The 20,540-nt window shown below is 41.1% G+C and overlaps 1 long non-coding RNA gene across 1 annotated transcript; it reads left to right on the plus strand.

The window, feature by feature from the left end:
* Window positions 1–64: 64 nt before the first annotated feature.
* On the plus strand, window positions 65–14,030 carry LOC145653256 (uncharacterized). The gene is made up of 5 exons (XR_014119644.1): window positions 65–252; window positions 3,785–3,872; window positions 7,296–7,340; window positions 7,779–7,837; window positions 13,467–14,030. It is a non-coding gene; the product is annotated as an uncharacterized LOC145653256 (long non-coding RNA).
* Window positions 14,031–20,540: the final 6,510 nt, after the last annotated feature.

The following is a 20,540-nucleotide window of genomic DNA, read 5'->3' on the forward strand; positions in this document are numbered from 1 at the left end:
TGCCCACCCACCCGCTTCTCGTCCCTCATTCTCACTCAATTTATTTATCTCTCTTTACAAAAGGCAGGCCCTGTACTGGCCTCTTTCACCCTGCTTTTAGTGCTGCTGCTCTCGTTCTAGCTCTGCTGAGTCCTCAGTGTGACACAGCATGGCAGTGTGATCCTCCTCGCTTTTGCCTGAGTTAACAGGGGCTCTTAATGACAGCACTCTGAATGAAGGCTTTCACTGTCAACCTACAGCATCGGCTAACAGGTGAGCAACGTTGCTCTAAGCCAGCCAGCCTGCCTCCTTCTGCAGGTCTCTGCCTGTTTTTCAGTGTGCATTATTCAACTATGAGCCCTAAGTTTTATCATTAATCGTGTATGCATGTGTGTGTGTGTGTGTGTGTGTGTGTGTGTGTGTGTGTGTGTGTGTGTGTGTGCGCGTGTGTGTGTGTGTGTGTGTGTGTGTGTGTGTGTGTGTGTGTGTGTGTGTGTGTGCGGGTGTGTGTGCGTGTGTGTGCGTGTGTGTGCGCGTGTGTGTGTGTGTGTGTGTGTGTGCGGATGTGTGTGAGTACTGGGTCCTGGGATAACATAAGGATCTCAGCAAGATCCTCTGTTGGGAGCGATCTAAGCACCTCTGTGGTGATTATCTCTGGTGTATTGTATGAATCTGTTTGAACATTAGTGGCTAGCATTAGTGTGTCACAGTCACAGATACAAAGCAACATTTATTCTGTGGTCTTTTTTATGCACTTGAAAGGAACATGGTGAAAAGGCTCTAAAAAAGAATGTAAATTAAATATAAATTATGTATTATGTATAGAAATAATTTCCAATACCTCACTGTACTCTGATTGGCTCTCCCAACTCAGGTAGACCAAAAAGTTCAAGTTCTGCAAAAAATCTGGTAGTTGAGTTAACCCATCTGTAAATTCTCTCCCTCACACACACACATACCCCCGCGTACTATTGTGCACACACACCCACACAGTCTCCCAAACTCAGCAGGTAAGCTATAAATCTTCAGATCTTCTTCCAGAGATGGTGAAAATAAAAAATAAAAAATGAAAAGCAAAGTATGAGAGGATGTTGAGAACAGGAAGGAAGCCAGAAATTGCCCACAATTACTCACCAGGTGTGCAATTTCAAAGGCTAATTTATTAAGACCACTCCCTCAATCCACATGTGTGATCCACCCAGTGCTGAATGTTCGCAGGTGGATTAGGTGTGAGGTGGCTCAACTAACTTGTTCTGCCTTTGTCCCATGCAGAACATCCTGTTCTCTAAGTACTAGAGACATCCAGGCAGCACGAACAACACTACATGCCACGGTCCACCCACACTCACACCATGTATACCGTGAAACACACTGTGTACCCTGTCGGTATGCAGACTACCTGAATAATCTCTGTCAAAAGATCGGTCAGGGACATACTTTGTGGCCTTGGAATGTCCTGATGCCTGCATATTGTCTGTCTATGGAATTCCAGTCATGAAGTTAAAAACAGTGGTAGAAAGACCGTGAAAAAGTCAAGAAGGTGCAGATCAGAGAAAATGACAAGTTACTAACTGACCGGTTGTTATCTATCTACCAGATAAACCTATCTGTAAATCCACACAAAAGAATAAAATCTTACATCAATCTATGCAAATTGTGCTAAAGCAAATATAAAAGTGATAAAATGTGCTAATGTGAAATCAGTTACCTTTTATCACTACATCATAATGCCATCTCTTCATTCTGCTACTCTTAGCATTCTCATCATTCAACTACAGAAATATCTTGTAAATCACAAACATAGTTTATATGTAGAAAATTCCCTGCTGGCAAACAATTGAGGGCCTTGCATTTAGTGAGGACCTAAATTGTGACAACTTTCCTATTTAACATATGTTCCTATTTAATGGCCATAATGTAAGCATTTTATGAAATTCTGCAATTTCAGGAAATGTCTATAGTAACTTCTTGTCCTATCGAAAATCAAGTCCTATCGAAAGGAAAAGCATCTTAACTTAAGCATCTTTAAAGCGTCGTAACTCAGATGTGTTTATCTGGTACATATTTGTGCATCAAATATGCTTCAAGTAGATTCTTGTTTGCCGATGCGTAAGCCAGCATATGTGGAGGTGTGTGCATGTGCTTGGATGTCTTTGTGTTAGTGATGCTGTAGCCAGAGCCACAACACTTTAAGGTTTCTGTTGTTTCTTAAGTATCAGAGTGCATCAAAGTCCTTGAGGTTGGTCCTCTCATTGTCTGGTCAACCACACCAAAAACAATAGACAAACGTTTTTTGGTGGGTTTTTTTGCCAAAATGTAACACAGAAGAGAGATGGAGAGAGAGAAAGAGAGAGAATTTTCGATATGTCAGTCTCGTTGCTTTGCGTGGCAACCTGCCGATGTGTTTTGTTGCGGGGAACCCAGTGTGAAATCCTGACCATCCTGCATGGCTTCTTTTGGTCAGATGGCATCCACGCAGTGACTCTAAAGGAACAATATCACTGATTCATAAGCAATGCAAACTAAGTGTTACTTTACACAGTGACTCCATTGAGTGCCAACACAAACACACCATAAACACCTCCATGCAACCCCACCCCACCTTTCAGCATTCCCGAAAAGTTCCTCTACAAATCCTGCGGCTGTCCTCCCTGTCCCCCACCATCCAAACACAGCTATACAAATCCCCCAAAACTGTGTGTAACACCTCTCTCCCCAACAGATGGCCTTTACAGCACACTGGGGTAGCAAATACAACTCAGTCCTTTCGACATTACTTCTTTCATTTTCGTGTGCAAACTGAAGTAACCGATCTTGACGGGTGTCTGTAACCGCCTCCTTTAACACGACAAAGGCTCCAGGCACCAGGGCTCAATGCTTCATACTCTGCTGGCACCTCCTGTCACTAGGGAGGACGGCTAGTTTTTACTGGCCAAGAATCCGGTTCCCCCCACCACTCCCCGGTGTTTCTGACGGGTGTAATCCGACACAGCAGGAGACTGTGGAGTCGTGGCCTGTTTCTCTGCACCCCCCCCCTTCCAGCAAACATCAAATCTGCACCCCCGGCATCCATTTTTGCATATTCCAGTACTTCCAAATAACTACTGTCATGTCTCCGATTAGGAGTAAGGATATGGCAGAGACTTTCATTATTAAACCTCCACAGTCATGTGAAGGACATCTTCACTGTTCTCTACAAATGTGAATCGAGGAAAACAGCCTATGCTGAGGGGGACTTGTCTGTTCTGAGGGTCTTGTCTGTTCTGAGGGTCTTGTCTGTGAGGAGGGTCTTGTCTGTGAGGAGGGTCTTGTCTGTTCTGAGGGTCTTGTCTGTGAGGAGGGTCTTCCACATGTCTGGAATGTAGTAACCCAGACTTGGGCATTTGCATAACTCTTGCCATATTTGCCTTTTTCAATCAAAGATTTTTTCCATGTCAGCTGTGCCCTCTTTTGGTAGCTACATGCAAATGGGCAAATTCTTGTTTGATGAATAATTTATGCTTACTTTGCATTTCTTCTAGGTATCAGCCTTGATTCCTGTATTTCATCAGTATTCTAGATCAGTGGTATCTTTGACTCTAACCTACTGTACTGGCTAGGACACATTCTTTGAATAGATGACAAAGGACTTTTATAAGTCGCTCCAAGATAAGAGTGTCTGCTAAGTGATGAAAATGTAAATGTAAACGTAACTGCTTAGAATGTTTAAAATGTTTAGGGCACTCACATTTGACAGTCTTACCCTGCATATAGGATATGTATTGCCATTATACATTCTGAGCTGAATCAGATGTTGTTTGTGCAGGTGTGCGCTCAGAAGTTCTTAATGGATCTGCCAAATCTCCTCCAGAGATGAATAACGATGCCATGGGGACCCTTTCCAGATAACCCTGGTAACCCTGGTAACCCTTTCTAAATAACCCTGGTAACCCTTTTCCACTGATCCCATCACTTTACAATGCCCCACAAGAATCTCTCATGCAGAGTGCACCATTATTGATCAAATGTGCATCAGAAGCAGTGCAAGGGCAGTAACTCTAAAGTCTAATCTAAAGTTAAATGTGTGTCAGCTATTGCAAAAGCTCTCAAGCCAGTCTGTGCGAACAAATGTGCTCTTCTGCAGTGGCATTCGCAACAGTCTTTATCGGCAAAGTTTCTGCTTTGTCTATCTCTCATGGCCGGAGAGGCAGGCACCTGGGGTTCAGACATGTGCACTACCAAGAGGGAATGTTTTCTTAGATATTCTACTCCTCCATCATTGTGTTGGTGGAGGCATCAACTTGCATTTTCTTTCATGTCATGTTTTCCGTATTTTAGATTGTTGATTTGGCAGAGATTAGCTGATATTTCTCTGTAGTAAAACTATTCCGCTAGGTTTGAAAGAGGTGAGTTTGAAAATGTTTGAGTGTACAAAAAGAATCAAGGAATTAAGGACTATATATCTACTCTACTGTCCTGACCTCAGACACATTGCAAATGTGATTCACACTCCAAACCTAGGTCCTGTGCTCAGGGACATTTCAAATGTCATTGTAAATATATTTTATATAATTAGAGCCAGAATTAGAATAGAGTTGGTGCAGTTGTCATAGCCTATAAGACTGGGACATATAAGATGACTAGAGTAGAATGGAAAGGATAAGCTTCCAGTGATACTCCATGGTATATCCTCCTGAGTATAACCATGGTAAGAGAGATTCAAAAGTCAAAGCAGATTTGCCACTTTTCTATTTTTTAGCATTGTAACGGTAATAGTGAGAAATATCCAAAGAGTTGGGACTACTTTTCCCAGTGGATGAATTTGTATTTATGACTCTTTTGATGGATTGAGCATGCTGACTGATAATCATATCTACATGGATTGGTGAATCAAGAGGTTTAAAGTGTCTGATATGTTAACAGAATAGTCTGATTGGAGAGAACAGGCCATGCCAGCGTACAGATGACCGCGTACATGTAGTAAGTGCTTCAAGACTGTGACCACTTCTGCTTATCAGAGCTGTGGAGCAAGGAGGGGTCTTGAAATGCTTGTGGAGCGTGCAAAAGTGTGAAACTGCAAGGAGGATTAGGGATGGTGTGACAGAAACAGGGCATTGATCAGATAATGCCATTCGAATATTGTCTTTTCTTAATGCGCACATATTTTAGGTGAGTAAACTGTGAAGGTGTAACTAATCTGTTCTGACTTCTCACCGATGTAAGTAAACAAATGCCACACAAAATGTCTGACAAATGGCAACTGTAAGAGTCAAGAGCACTCCATGGCGCTCCTGAAGTCCTCCGCTGTGCAGAAGCATGAGAAGCAGCCCTGTGAATTTGGTGAAAAGTGGTCAAGCTCGTAGTTTTAAAGCTACAAGTTTAGCAGGGTTGTGAAATACAGAATGCTGCATCGCTCTCTCAAAGCCCCAGAAGCCCTAGGTGAGGAGCTCAGCATTGGGGTCTGCCGCACTTCTGTGCGCCTTCCCTTTAATACTCAACGTATGTAACCGAGCTGCACACAGTCATCCTAGAACATTTCTGATTGGACTGACTCAAATAAGCCATTTGTGTGTGTGGGGGGGGTGTGTGTGTGTGGGTGTGTGTGTATGTGTGTGTGTGTGGGGTGTATGTGTGTGTGTGTGTGTGTGTGTGTATGGGGTGTGTGCGTGGGGTGCGTGGGTGTGGGGTGTGTGTGTGTGGGTGTGGGTGTGTGTGTGGGGGGGGGGGTGTTTCGTCCATCACTTTGCTGTCATTTTGAAATTCTGTTTAAGTGTTTAGCTTTTAGTCTGTTCCAGCCAAACATAACACATGCAGCTCTAGATGTTGATGGGGAGGGGAAGAAGAACAGTGTGTTCTTAGACTGTCAGACATAGACTGCAGTGTAAACACTGGAGCGCTGCCAATCACTGCATACCTGTAGTACCAGCATCACATGCACGAGGAAGTGGACACACACACACACACATCGTAAATCTTATACAAACACCAGCACACATATATTTTTTTCACATTCTCATTTTTCACATGCCCATCAGCACACACACACACACACACACACACACACACACACACACACATAGTATTAACACTAAGCTGTAAACGTGACATTATCTGGCAAGGAACAAGGAAAAGACTGGATGTTCCAAAACGAAGTGACTCACATTTTGCTAATGCAGAGGAATCTGTATGTATTATAGAGGTATGTGCTTGCCAGTGGAAATACTGTGTTAGCCTGAGAGTTGTAATCTACTCTATTTTATTCTGCTTTATTCCTTACAGTTTAATCTACTTTATTCATTGCAGCTGACATAACTGAATTTGCCACATCAAAACAATCACCCAAGCAGTCTTCTATCACCTTAAAAGGAGAGCTGGAATTAAAGGTCCCAATAACACTTTTTAACACATTTTTATCTTCAGCAGTGTCACTCATTGTAACTTCATGAAAAGTCCATTCATTGGCTATACTCAGAATGCTGCTAAGACTGCCACCCTACTGCAACTCTTGCAACTCTACTGTCACTCTACCACTCTGCATGCCTGTGTGCAATCAAATCATCAGCTCAGTTTTATTTTAGTGTGAGTTATTAATGCTCTCCAGGATTTCCAAACATTTTACACGCCATCTCATTGATCTCATGAACGTCACTAACAGTCTGCTCCTTGTTTTAGCCCAGTACTGGAACAAAACAAAATGAAACCATGCTGTTCTGGATTAGTGGCTGACCAAAATTGTGTGCTTGCATACATCCTCACTATGGTTGTAGTGCCAGTAATTTAACACAATACCTTTTGCACTTCTTGAATTGTTATATAAACATAGATATAATATAGCCAGGGTACAAAGAAGATGTGAAATTAAAAAAAGTTTAAAAAATAATAAATTGTTACAAATGTATTAGAATTCTTAAATAAGTATTATAAGATAGATCTGACATAAAAGTTTAGTTTGGACAGACTTGTTAACCAGCTCAGCTGGCTTATTAAGAAGAATCGGCTCAAAAGAAAGATTTGTTCACCAATCACACAGGCCTATGGACTGCCTGCAAGGAAGCTAAGTTCCCAGAAACTCATGCCTGACTAGTTGTCTTGAATCCCTTGCTCGGCAGTCCTGCATTATTCACGCTTACAGACTGAAGACCTATCTATTTGTGGAATATTTAAATGAGCTCTGACCCTGTTGCTATGTTGACTAACTGAAACTCTAGTCCTTATTGTAGGGTATTGTTTACTACACTGATGTTGACTGTTCCTTTGTTGATTAACAAACTCTAGTACTTATTGTTTATTGCACTGATTGTTGTCTGTTATAGAGCTTATGTATTTTGCACTTCTAGGCATCAGCAGTGATCCCTGTATTTCTACAGTATTCTAGTTCATTGGTATGTTGGACTCTAACCTACTGTACTGTACTAGGCTGTACTATATGAGTAAATGACAAAGCACTTTTGTAAGTCACTCTGGATAAGAGTGCCTGTCAAATGCAGTAAATGTAAATGTAAATTTAAATGTAAAATTCACGCAAGAGACCAAAATGTCCTGTTTTCACTAGTGTCATGTAAGAAAATTTCACTGGTTTTGGTAACTCTGTAACACTTTCTACTTTATTGTTTAGTATTTCATATTAACAAACAAAACCATGTTAATGCACTACTGCACATAACCATACATGAGTGGCTTACTGATCTTTGAACTAATTTTATACATAAAACCTGCAATTTAAATTTAAAAAATAACATACATTATTATTTAAAACAATATATCTGTCAGCTCTATATAGCCAGTTCCACATATGAATTGTTTTTCCTGTTGCTCTGAAGCAATCTCTGCAACACTATAGGTGCTGGGGGTACAGGAGACGTCTGTCTGGATTTACTTGGTATGTTTTTAATTCTATTATTCTTTCATGTATGTGCTTCTATTCATTTATTGTTAGATTTCACTTTTTTAAACGCTGCTTTTGACAGTGTTGTCTCTGGCTTCACTACGATGGGTCTTGGGGAATGGCTATATTCACCTTGAACATTTTATCCCCCTTCAAACTACTGTCTCCTGAAGACAAATTTTTATTTGTTATTTGTTTCTATTATTTAACAGGTAATACTAGTGACTGCTATTTCTAATGTAATCTTTCTCAACATTCTCTTTTTTAATTTTTTTCTTCATTATTATTCAATGTTTTTTTATTTTAGCTATGTAATTAACTATGAATACATGATCAAAGAACTTTAATGATTATAAGAACGTCAAAGATTTCAAACACGATAAAGATCTAAATCTTACAAAAGACTTATAAAATCTATCCACAAAACAGGAACAACAGAGCCCCTGCCTTTAATGGATCTAAAATTGTGGGATCACTTTGACAAGGGAAAATAAGGCAGGTGGCAGCTAAAAAGATTTTCTCACGGTGCCAATACTTCCTGCCCAGATAAATCGCTTTAAACACAATTATCTTGATCTCAAATTGAAGCAACATATGACTGCTTTGTAGTTCTGACCCTCAATGCAGGGTAATAGTACAGATCATTGGATCTATGGAGTTTTTAATAACTATGCAGTAATAGTGATGGGTCAGGAAAGCAGGCATAAATTATGGTCAAACATGAAATTCAGGAAATTAAACAGTTTAATTTGATACTTTCATAATTTTGAGAAACTGATCAATCTCTGACTGATCATGCATAATTATTATCATGCATAATGTGATATGAATGTAATCTGAAAGTCATTGCATGTGACCTTCATCAGAACACTGAGGGGGAAAAGGCATCCTTAAACAAAACCAGCAGAGAAAACCGTCTTCATCCAATAATGTATGCCAATGTGTCTCATTCTGATGCCTTTCTTTTTGTTGTTTTACTGTCTTAGTTCATGAGAAGAGTTGAGAGATAGATCCACAATTTTTAAAGTCAGATCTGTCACACCTGTGTGACACCTGAGTGTCTAAGCACACCTCGGTTTAACACTCGCTGGTTAGTGAAGTAAGAAGTGTGTCTTGCCTTTCCCATGTCCCTGGCAGAGCTGCTTGGTGAGGGTTTTAAAATGTGCCTGTTAGGCTCTAAAGCAGAACGTTTCACACGGTGTACTCTTCCCTGTTTTACTTCACTTGTAAGCCAAACACTGGGCGCTTTCCTCTTGACGCATTAAAGCGATCCTGCCAGCCATGGCTCCCCATGGATAATTAGGATTTCTGCAATCTGTGCAGCTTTTTTCTGCGTGACAAGACAAGTTTGGGAACACGCCAGCACGCACACATACACACACTCCTGGAGAGGCCCACATGGTTGCAGCGAGGCCTGCAGGAAAGCCTCATGGGATTATAGGATGAGAATGAATTTCCAAAATGCAACCTGCTGACAGGCTCTGTTTATGTTGAAGAGCATGAAAAATGGGCATGGTGAATGCGTTTAGATGAATTTTTTGGGCAGTAAGGTCTGGGAGCAGAGTAGGAGAGTTTCTGCATATCCATGGCAAAGATGCTGATATCTGCACAGTGCTCAGTACTTCTAATCATCTTGGAGGGTCTTCAGATCATCATTTCACACACACGAAATGTAGAAACCCTCCTTCATTCCCCCAACCACTGAATAACAATGTTGAACGCCAATAAAATTAAGTTAAATATCTTTGGAAATTAGTAGCCTGATATGCAAGCTGAGGGCAGTGACAAATTTAAGGCCAGACTTAAGGCATGTAGTGGTTTCAAAGCTCCACACACTAATAACATGGGCAAAATTTTGGAAACACTGACAAAACTCAACCTTGTTTACTGGGTTGAAAACAATAAAACAATGGCATCACACATGGATATTTCTAGCTGTGACGGGGCAGACAAATTCAGATGCTAGCGGATAAAAGAGGTTCAGGTTTATTTAGAGCAGGAATATCCTGAACGATAGTCAGTACACATGCAAGGGTCAGAAACAGTAGGATGATGCCAAGAATACACAGTCCAGGACATAAACCAGAAGGCAACCAGAACCAGAACAAATCCAAAGGGGGCAGGCAAAGAACAGTGGAGAGAAACAATACAGAAACAAGATCCAAAACACAAACAGGCAAACAGGAGAAAACCGCCCAGGTCACACAGTAAACACTGGAGGCAATACTTCGCAAAGAGGAAACGGACTTGACAGGTTTAAATATACTGGGTTATTGAAAAACAGGTGTAGCTAATAGTCCGGTAATGATGATCTTGTAAACTGTCTTTGATTGGTTGGGTTGTCCTCTGGGTGATGAACAGAATTTTGTGAGTTGTAGTGCACTTAGGACACTTGCAGCATGGGTACTAGGATTTTAAATATCTGAGGCTTAGAGCAAACTCAAGTAAGTTGACTTTTGGCCACAAGATACTACTTAATCAGCTAAAAAGGAGGAATTCCCTCTCTGGCTGTTTTAAACTGGCCATGAATATAATGTTGTACTTGGAACTCATTTATCTAGGTAACATGCTTTGATTTATGGAGTGCCTCAAGGTTTGATCTTGGGAACAGCACTATGTAATATAGAAATGTTCCTGTTAGGCAGGATAATTAACAAAACATTCCCCCAAAAAATGAAGCTGGATATGTCCCTAGATATTAATCCTCTAAGGGCTCTTAGTCCTCTGATCATAGGTCTGATCAAATCATAGGTGTATCAGTTTCTTGCAGACGAAAAAAACAAAACTGAATTCTTTGTTTTGTAAATGTCAAACTTAGCAATGTTAAACTGGTGCATTAAGCAACCCTATCAGCAGAGGCCAAAACTGTTTTAAAAAACAAACAACCTGGGTGTTACTTTTAACAGCAACCTTAGCTTTGAGAAACACATCGAAGGTCCATGACATTCTCCCAAACACTAAAAGTGAAAACTTGTACATGCTTTTGTGTCAATTCATCTGAATTAGCGTCTTTTTCCTGATCTTTTGTATCTTCTGGTGGCAGAGAGTGCAAAATGCTGTAGTCACTCACTACTCACTATAAAAAGAGCTTTCTTGCAAAGGCTTTCCCCTAACAATAGACAGACTTCTAGACTTTAAACTTTATTTATTTTTTGTTTGGTTTGTTTTTTTGTTTGTTTTTTATTCACATTTGGGCTTTTATTGTGCAATCCCTCTGATGGCTTTTCTCTTAGACTGCAGAAAGGACCGTAACTCTTCATTCACATGTGCAAATACAGTACCCAACCCTGTAATTTCAGCCTTTAGCTCATCAGGGTCTTCAGTGGTCTGGAAGTACAGTAAACTGTATGCTATATATTGTTCAAATGTATTGCTATTTTTTATTTAGAAAGTCTCACTGTGTATAACTATAAGGGGGTTTATAAATCATATGGACAGTCCTAAATAGTGTAGGGGAAATGTGGGAATAGGAGAGAGAGAGAAAAAGACAGACAAATATAGTTTCAAAGACAAACAGATGAACAGGAAATAGAAGATAAAAGATTTTTAAATATTAGCCACGTGCACCATTACAGAAATGATGTGTGTATTTATGTGTGTGTGTGGGGGGGGGGGGGGGGTGTATGTGCAAGTGCATGTATGTCTGAATGTATATGCACACGTACTAGAGTGGGATATTTCTAGTTTATGGATAGGCTGTGTGTGATTTTTATCAAAGGTGTCCAGTCTAGGTTAGTGGTTTTGCTATTGGATAATTAGGAGAATTTTTCCATTGATATGTAGTCTATTAATAGAGTTTTCCAGTGGGTAAAACTAATGTTATTTTTTGTTTTCCAATTCATAAGTATATATTTTCAGCAATTATTACATAGTATCCTGTTTTCTTCTACTCTCTTATTGGTTGATGACATGTCTCCTAGGAGACATAAAGATGTTGTTGGATGGAAAGTGTTCTTTAAAGCATGGGATGTTTGGGTGATGACTTCTTGCCAAAACCGGTTAATAAGTGTTCTTTGCCACATGGATGTAATTGTCAGTTGTGATTGGAGTACAGTATGTACAGATTGTACAGTTTGTGAATCCCCTTTTAAACATCTTATGTGTAGTGTAATGAATTCTGTGTATTATTTTGTACTGGATGCATTGGAGGTTAGTGTTGCTGGTCATGTGGTAATTATTATTACACACTTCAGTATAAAACTCAGCGTCAGGGGATAGTAATACATTTTCCTCCCATTGTCTCAATGCGGTTGATTTCACTATTATTTTGTATATCTTAGTTTTTTATATTACGAATGTTTAAAAATTGTGATATGGATGTAGGTAGGTTTAGCACATCTGAATTGGTTTTTGAACACATAGTTGATCTTCATTGATGGTATTGTAGGAATTGTGTGCTTTCTATGCCATATTCTGAGGTTAGTGGTGGAAGTTCCATGAAAGAAGTGTTCTGATAAATATGTTTAACATGTGATGCCTTTTTCTATCCAAGACGTAACCTTTAATCTTTCTCATTTAGGATTATCGTTCAACTTGACATGCAACCGCGGAGTGCTTGGTGGAGGACTGTTGTTGTCCTGTCATCCATGTCTGCCCCAATAGGAGGGAGTTAGATGCTCTCCACCAAAAACCCCTAACGATCACTTCCACCGTCACAGTAAATGCCAACCGTGCAACTGTACAACCTGCCAAGATGTGCTATATTCACATGTATCAAAACAAACTTGAACAGAAGTCAAATGACTGTCATGCTTAACACCCAGTTGCCTAAGACCTGTCTGAAACCAGAGACCCATAAACATGGCCAATGTTGGGTCTTATGAAATATATACAGCTCCAGAAAAAAATAAGAGACCACTACAAAATTATCAGTTTCTCTAGTTTTACAATTAATGGGTATGTGTTTGACCAGGCTGAGCAGTTTTGTTTTATTCTAAAAAACTACTGGCAACATTTCTTCCAAATTCCAGATAAAAATATTGTATTTTAGAGCATTTTTTATAAAAATGACTAATGGTCAAAATAACAAATCAGTTACAGAAATTTCAGACCACAAATAATGCAAAGAAAACAAGCTCATATTCAGTTATAAACAAGACAGTACTAATATTTCAACTTAGGATGAGTCAAGAAATCAATATTTGGTGGAATAACCCTGATTTTTAATCACAGCTTTCATGCATCTTGTTATGCTTTCTGTAACAGTGAGCGGTGAGGAGGCAGACGCATGTGCGGAGAAAAGCAACATTTATTATGGGCAAATCCAACATCAGAGTCGTTGTAGTAGTCCAGGGTCATGACTTTGTTCTAATGAACCGTAGTTTTTGAAAATTTTCAAGATAGAAGCAACCTGACGCTCACTGTATCCCTCTGCCAGTAAAGCTACAACTGAACCTTTCTTTTCCTCATTAAGAACCTTTCTTTTCAACTCTTTTGGCTCGGTCTGTAGCTGTATTTTGACTGCACTTACTTTTTGGGTGTCATGGTAGCCCGGTCTCCAACCAGGAGGGACACGTCCACTCCAGACAGGGGCCGTACCACTAACTGCCCCGCTCACAATCACCTTCCTTTTGACAGGAGACACCTGCTCCTCATTACCACCTGTCACTCTATATTCCTGCAGGTTCGGAGACACAGCGCTGTGCATTAGCGGTCGAGACCTCAAATGCCTGTTGGTGCAACGCTGCTACAACGAAGAAGCTTCGACTTACAGTTGTTTTGTGTTATTTAAATCCTAATGGATAATAAAGAACAAGTCTGTTCTAATTCGCCTCTTGCTCTAGCACTGCTTTTCTCATACAGCTGGTCCTATAACAAGAGAATAGTGATAACAGCAGCAGTGGTTTTTATACTGTTGCTTGTTAGAATAGGATTTTGTTAAGGTGATCACCTATTCAGCATCTCATTAAGTAGAATGAGGTATGTCTGTGAAGGAATTCAACACTTGAATGGAATGGCTGCTGTTGTGATGTGAGGAGGCAGAGCAGGATGTGGAGACGAGTCGTGTTAAACACAACAAAATGTTTATTGTGACACAAAACAAAGATGAATGCGTGGCTCGCAGGCTACCCGGGTTCAAACATCGACAACACTCATATTCAAACACAAGACTTATATACATGCACACTAACCATACACAATGAGGAGCACGTGTGAAACACAGGGAGGGCGTGGCCAGACAGACAAATGCACACTCATGCACATACACACACACACACGGAGACGTTTGGGAGGAATGGCCGTACCCTGACAAAGGCGCGACTCCCGGCGTGCCCACCTATCAGGCTACGGCCCCAAAGCAAATGCCAAATGGTGAAACCGGAGGACCGAGTGACCCGACACGGGCGAGCGCAAGAAGGACAGAGGGGGGAAGGACCGGGACCAGGGCAACAACAGACACAGGGACAGACACACTGACAGGTACAGGCACTGACACAAAAGGGGATAAAGCGACTGATACAGACAATGTGATGGGGACAGGTACAAAATTACATAAAGGATCACTAAAGAGTCCAGGTAAGCCGGCAGGAGCCCAGGACTGTCCCCCAGTCGTCCGCTGGGCTGGAGTCCTACCCACCTGTGGGGGGGCGCCCCTCGCCGATTTGGGGGGCGGTGACTTCCGCGCACCTGTTTCAGGAGGCGCACCAGTTACTTCGCCTGTCTCAGGGTGAGTACTGGTGTAGCCTCTCCCTTGCCTCTACGAGGCTTAGGTACAGGCGCATGAATTCCGAGGCTATATGCTCTAGTAGAGGGAGTCTCTTCCTCGAACGAGGTCGCCTCTCTTTGTGCCGCGTGGAATGGTTTGCCGGCTCCTGAGCGGCACCTCCTAGGTGGAGCCTTGGGCGGTCTCTTAGATGCCGGAGGCTCCTCATTCCCGGAGCCTCGCTCCTGGAGGAGACCTCCTCCACCTCCATTGGCGGATCCTCCACATAGTTGGACCCCAAGTTGGACCGCAGACTGACGTCGCTGCACTCCCCTCTATCTTCATAATCCACATAACCCTCATAGTATTCCATGTAGGGGTCAGAGGACCCAGCAGAGTCTCCTTCTGAGTGCCGATCCTCATAGTCTGGCTGGGATCTGTAGGACTCTGCAGAGTCTGACCCTGGACCATACTCAGGGCCCCTCCCAAAATGATCCAGTGGCCTCCTTCCCTGTTGTGGAAGTCTGGAGTGAGGCCAGGATGACGGAGGGTCTCTCTGCGGGGTTGTGGAAGGGCGTTTCCTTTCCTCCCTTTCTTTCTTTTGCTCCCCTTCCCAGGCATTCTTCATCAGTCGATTTATTCACATGGAACATATGTTTTTCACATGGAACATAAAGACTACGTAGCACATACGCTAACGTAACGTCAAACACCGACAACAGACAACAGAACAATAGGGGTTTCATACATTGGGGTTTTATATGATGACCTTAATTACAAACAGGTGTGATACGTGGGGGTGTGGCCACATGGACAAACATATATACACACACAAACGCACACGGGGACACATTTTGGAGGAGTGGCTGTACCGGGACAGCTGTACATGTGGAGATGCTTATTTAAGAAAAAGGGAGTGGTCTCATTTTTAGGAGTGGTCTCATTTTTAGGAGTGGTCTCATTTTTTTCCTGAGCTGTATATATGACAATGTCTTACAAAAACACATGAAAAACATGGCCAGCACAGCAAATACCAGCCTTTGTCAGGAGCTGTACACTTATATTTATAGTTTTTTAGGTTATGCCAAGGGTCATTGTATTTTTTAGGTAACGCCAAATCAGATTCTGTCCCCCAGTGACAATTTGCTTTTAAGTGAGCACAACAAAGCAAGCTGTAGGTCATTTCCTGACAGTCCAATCAAATGAACACAACCCCCACTTTGGATAATCCTGTCCCTCCTACCACTTGGACAAAAGAGTTCATTTATACCCAAGTCCCCATTCTAAAAGTGAGCTTGTATTGTGAGCACACCCAGCCGTGGTCATCATCTAAAATGGACATACAGCAAAGATGAGTGAGGTGACAATGACCCGAGAGGTAGGCAGTGGCACTTGAAACAAGCCGTTAACACAAAGCCTTTCTACTATGGTTTTATTTTCATATGACACCATTTGGCAGCCTAGTTCTTGTATTGTTCCTTGATTCTTGTTCATTCATTTTTAAACTGAGCATTTTAACATCCAGGAGAAAGGAAAGTTTTCTATCATTTTTAAATACTCGACAGTATTAAAAATCCAGGTTGCCCAAAGTCCCTATTGCATTAAACTTCTTATAATCTGTTTGTCTGGTCTGTAATATTCCAGAATGTTTAATTCAGAAGTTGTCTTTTTCTATTGTTTGGATCATGAGAATTTGACATAAACCTGTCACATGGGCTTATTATCTTAAGTAATATTGGTCTCTTATAAATATTTCCAAAGTAAGTATCAGCCTGCACTAGACATCAGTAACACCCCAGGGCCACAAACAGAGCAATTAATACATTCTTTTTCAAATCGCTTCCATGAGACTGCCATGAGATGGATTCAGATTGCAGTTTCTGTCCACCTGTAAAAAGATCCAATTTCAAGTCCAATTTCAAATTATGTGCAACTACTTTTCAGTGATGAATTCTACTGAACATACACACACTCACATGGGGGTTACCATGTGATGCAGTAGAGCAGGTGTGGTGGGTCTTCTGTGTCTCTCAATTTTACTAACAGTGAATGATAATGGTCACATCACTCCATCCTGAAATAACTGGAATTGTACTACCTAGAACCGGAGCAGATAAACTGTTCTTTGAACTCCCTTTGTGTCTATGCAGGACCATTGTTTCTGGCTCCAGTACAGCACAAACACTGCCAGTTCTGGTATAAAATAATCCTCCCAACACCAACAACCATCAGCGTCTTGAGATCAATCTCTCTCCGCCCCTACCTCAGGCTGAACATACAGCACTTGGGTCATCTAAGGTCATCTAAGGTCATCTGCTAAGCAATACTCATTGAGTTACTGTTGTATTCAGGGTACAAATTGTGCTGAAAGAAAATGTGGCTATAGTTATGTGTGGCTAAAGGTGTTAAGAGCTGAAGGGTTTAATAAATATGATTTAACAGAATTGCATAATTTAATTTTGTCATCTATCTATGAAAACACACACACACACACACACACACACACACACACATGGCGTTTATACCTAGATAAAACTCAATAAACTCAGTAACAGTATCCAGTGCACTGCTGTTCTGGAAGCTTTAATACCAAAACATGTACTGGATATTCAGGTTTATGTACTGTTGGTCTGTAATATTTGGATAATGGATGCACAGTATGAACCTCATCTGATGAATTCATTCTGAGGGAGGTCACTCTGGCTAACAAGCTTGACATGACATGTTAACTGGTGTTACAAAAAAATGTCTTGCTCTTTTCTTTTTTCACCTGACATCTGGAAGCAGTATTAGCACAAGGCTGTGATTTAGCAAAAGGCAGTAATTACACACACACACAGTATTTGTTTTGGCATATGTGTAACTAAAAATTCTCATTGGCATAAGTAAAAATTCTTACTTGAGGCCTATAGGGTTGAGTTAAAAGAAATTAAGCATGCTAACACTGTCATGTACCACCATTAGTCCACCTGTCCGTCATTTTAGTTATCATGTTGGTTTTGTGATGCAGTCTGTTTGGCTGGTCACACATGGACAAACATGAAGTGATATTTGGAAGATAAAGTACATTTTCCAGAATTTTCAAGAATATTATGTGTCTAAATCTAAACCATTGTTGACAAAGAGTGTTAAATAGAAGAAGAAGAAGAAGAAGAAGAAGAAGAAGAAGAAGAAGAAGAAGAAGAAGAAGAAGAAGATGATGATGATGATGATGATGATGATGATGATTACATTTGATGATTATGATGAAGTTCAGGACTGATTAGTCAGCCATGGTTATGTGAAGCCTGGATATTGAGCTTCTATACTGAGAAAATGTTTATCCTGAATAAATGCCAGGACATAATCTAAACACATCTCAGGACACATGAGACCTGGACAAAAGATTTCGGTCACAAATATAGTATTTACCTAGAAAGTAAAGTTTGTGAACAAACTTTGAGTTGGCTTGACAAAGACTGTTGTAACAGCATGAAAACTGAGGCTATACTAACTAAAAATCAGTGTAATAGTTCCTAGTAGAGCCCAATAGTTCAGTAAGTACAGCAAATTTACTTGTACTATCCTTACAGCTGAAGGAGTTCAATCAATGGAATCCTATGGGTGGATGGAGGGATGAATGAAAGAAGGGGTAAATAGATGAGTGCAGTCAGTATGAAGTACAGTTTCATGCTTGGGGTTGGCTGTTGGGTGCTTTCACCAAGTTTCATGGCTATAATTTGAAAATTATGGGGGCTAAAAAATCAGTGGGTTCCTATGGGAGGATGGAGGGGTGAATGAAAGGATAGAAGACATGGACAGAAGAGTGCTCTCAGTATGAAGTTGCAGTATGTTGACTGGTCCTAGTAATTCAATCAGTAATGCAAATTTAATTGTTCTAGCTTTACACCTGAAGGAGTTATAAAATCAATCGATTCCTGTGGGAGGATAGAGGGATGGACAGATAAAAAAAGAAAGAGTGGAGGAATTGAATGGTTGCATGTGATATTAGAGCAGACTTACTATATATACAGTTCAATTAGTACAGCAAATTTAGATGTTCATACTACCCTGATCTCATGCCTACAGTATTACACAGGCATCTTTACAGCCGAAGAAGTTATTAAAATCAGTGGATTCCTATGGGAGGATAGAGGGGTGAATGAAAGGATAGAATGGGTGGATATTTGAGTGGCATCCATGCAGTTTACTGCTTGGTGTCAGCTGTTAAGTCTTCTCACCAAGTTGTCAAGGAAAAGACCAAAAAGCCAGAACTCTTGCATGGTTGCCAGAACACATATTTACCCTCCTGCGTGACAGTCTCCATCACATTGCTTTCTCCTTAGGAGGGTCAAACCTCAGCACCCTAACACATCCCATATGTTTTTCAAGTATCCACCCGATATTCAGGGTCATACCCATACCCTCTATCTGGGTATTCATACAGGGCTTCACACCATCAGCTCACAGCAGAGAAGGTTCCTCCTACAATGGTACCATCACACAGGACAATGGAGGAACCTTTCTACAAAGCTTCCATCTACATATCAACTCAGTTTAACAGGACTATTTCAGACATTTTTCCATCATATTACAAAGGTAGGCAAGTTTAGTGTTAGCCAAGGACTCTTATAGCAGTATAGCATAGAGCACTTACCCTGAGAGGGGATTGTACAACAGTCCCCCACTGCACTGTACAAACTATACCTATACACTATGCCATGTATTACCCACATCATGGGTGTATCTCCTCAGTATGGTGGCTTCTAATGGCTGGAGGAGCAAGGCTGGGTATCTGTGGAGGGCCCGTGTCAAGCCTTGTGGACCCATGCCAAGCCTTGTGGACCCATGCCAAGCCTTGTTGACCCATGCCAAGCCTTGTGGACCCGTGCCAAGCCTTGTGGACCTGTGCCAAGCCTTGTGGACCCATGCCAAACCTTGTTGACCCATGCCAAGCCTTGCTGACCCATGCCAAGCCTTGTTGACCTGTGCCAAACCTTGTTGACCCATGCCAAGCCTTGTTGACCCATGCCAAGCCTTGTGGACCCATGCCAAACTTTGTTGACCCATGCCAAGCCTTGCTTTCATTTCCCATGATACTGCTTTATAAATGGACCAGAACACACCTGCCTTTGTGCCTAATGTCAGTTGTAATCTGAGTTCACTTAGTCAGTGTCCCTCTGGTCTGATGTGAGTTCCTACTTGTATCTCAGTCCTCATCATGTCTTGTTCTTTATTGGTCTGCTAAGATACTCAGTAAAAAAACAGCACCCTTGTATTCTAAACAACCCATGTCTCCGGAGTCTTCCCAACTGTGACAGGTTTTAAGTGCAAACAGGAATGCCACAGTTGTAGTCAAATTGGTGCCAAAATAAGACTTCCAGTAATTTTATAACATGAATGATCGTTAAGGTTACTAAAATACAAAGTCAGTGAAATGTTACTAACTCCTGATTTCATTGCTGTTAACATCAGTGAGAAACATGAGCTGACCTCACAATATCCAGAAGCCGTTACTGGACATTTTTGGATTTTTGGAATATTTATACCTGCATATATGTCATACATGGATACACAAACATATACTATGGTGCCAAGATGTTTACCAGGGTATTTTGTGGGTATTAGAACAAGGCAATCATCACATGCTGTGCTGGGATCCCCTAGCACCACAGTGGTTGGGTAATTACTTGTTGTGTCTTCAACACAGTCCTCTCACAGCCTGAATTCACATTAAACATGGATTACAGAATGTAATGCTAAATTTGGGTTAAACGTAATATGGCCTGGTCTTGTTGTGATCTAAATATAAGGTTTATTTTAGTGTGATCTTAGGAAATAGTGCATCTTCCCACAAACCCATCTTAATAATATCCTCTTGTTTATGAAGGTGAGACACAAAACAGATAGATGAATTAAACTTCTAAGAAATGATCTTTTACCTCATTTCCCTTATTTTACACTGGAAGCCTAGACAGGATATGTCACATCCTTATCACCCCTCAGATGAACAAGAGATTAGGGAGATAAGAGCAATTTGGAGTCTTGCTTGGGCTACTCATCTCCAGAATGCAG

This window comes from Electrophorus electricus, chromosome 23, assembly GCF_041902795.1.
Source record: "Electrophorus electricus isolate QZ-2024a chromosome 23, ASM4190279v1, whole genome shotgun sequence".
Classification (NCBI taxonomy): domain Eukaryota; kingdom Metazoa; phylum Chordata; class Actinopteri; order Gymnotiformes; family Gymnotidae; genus Electrophorus; species Electrophorus electricus.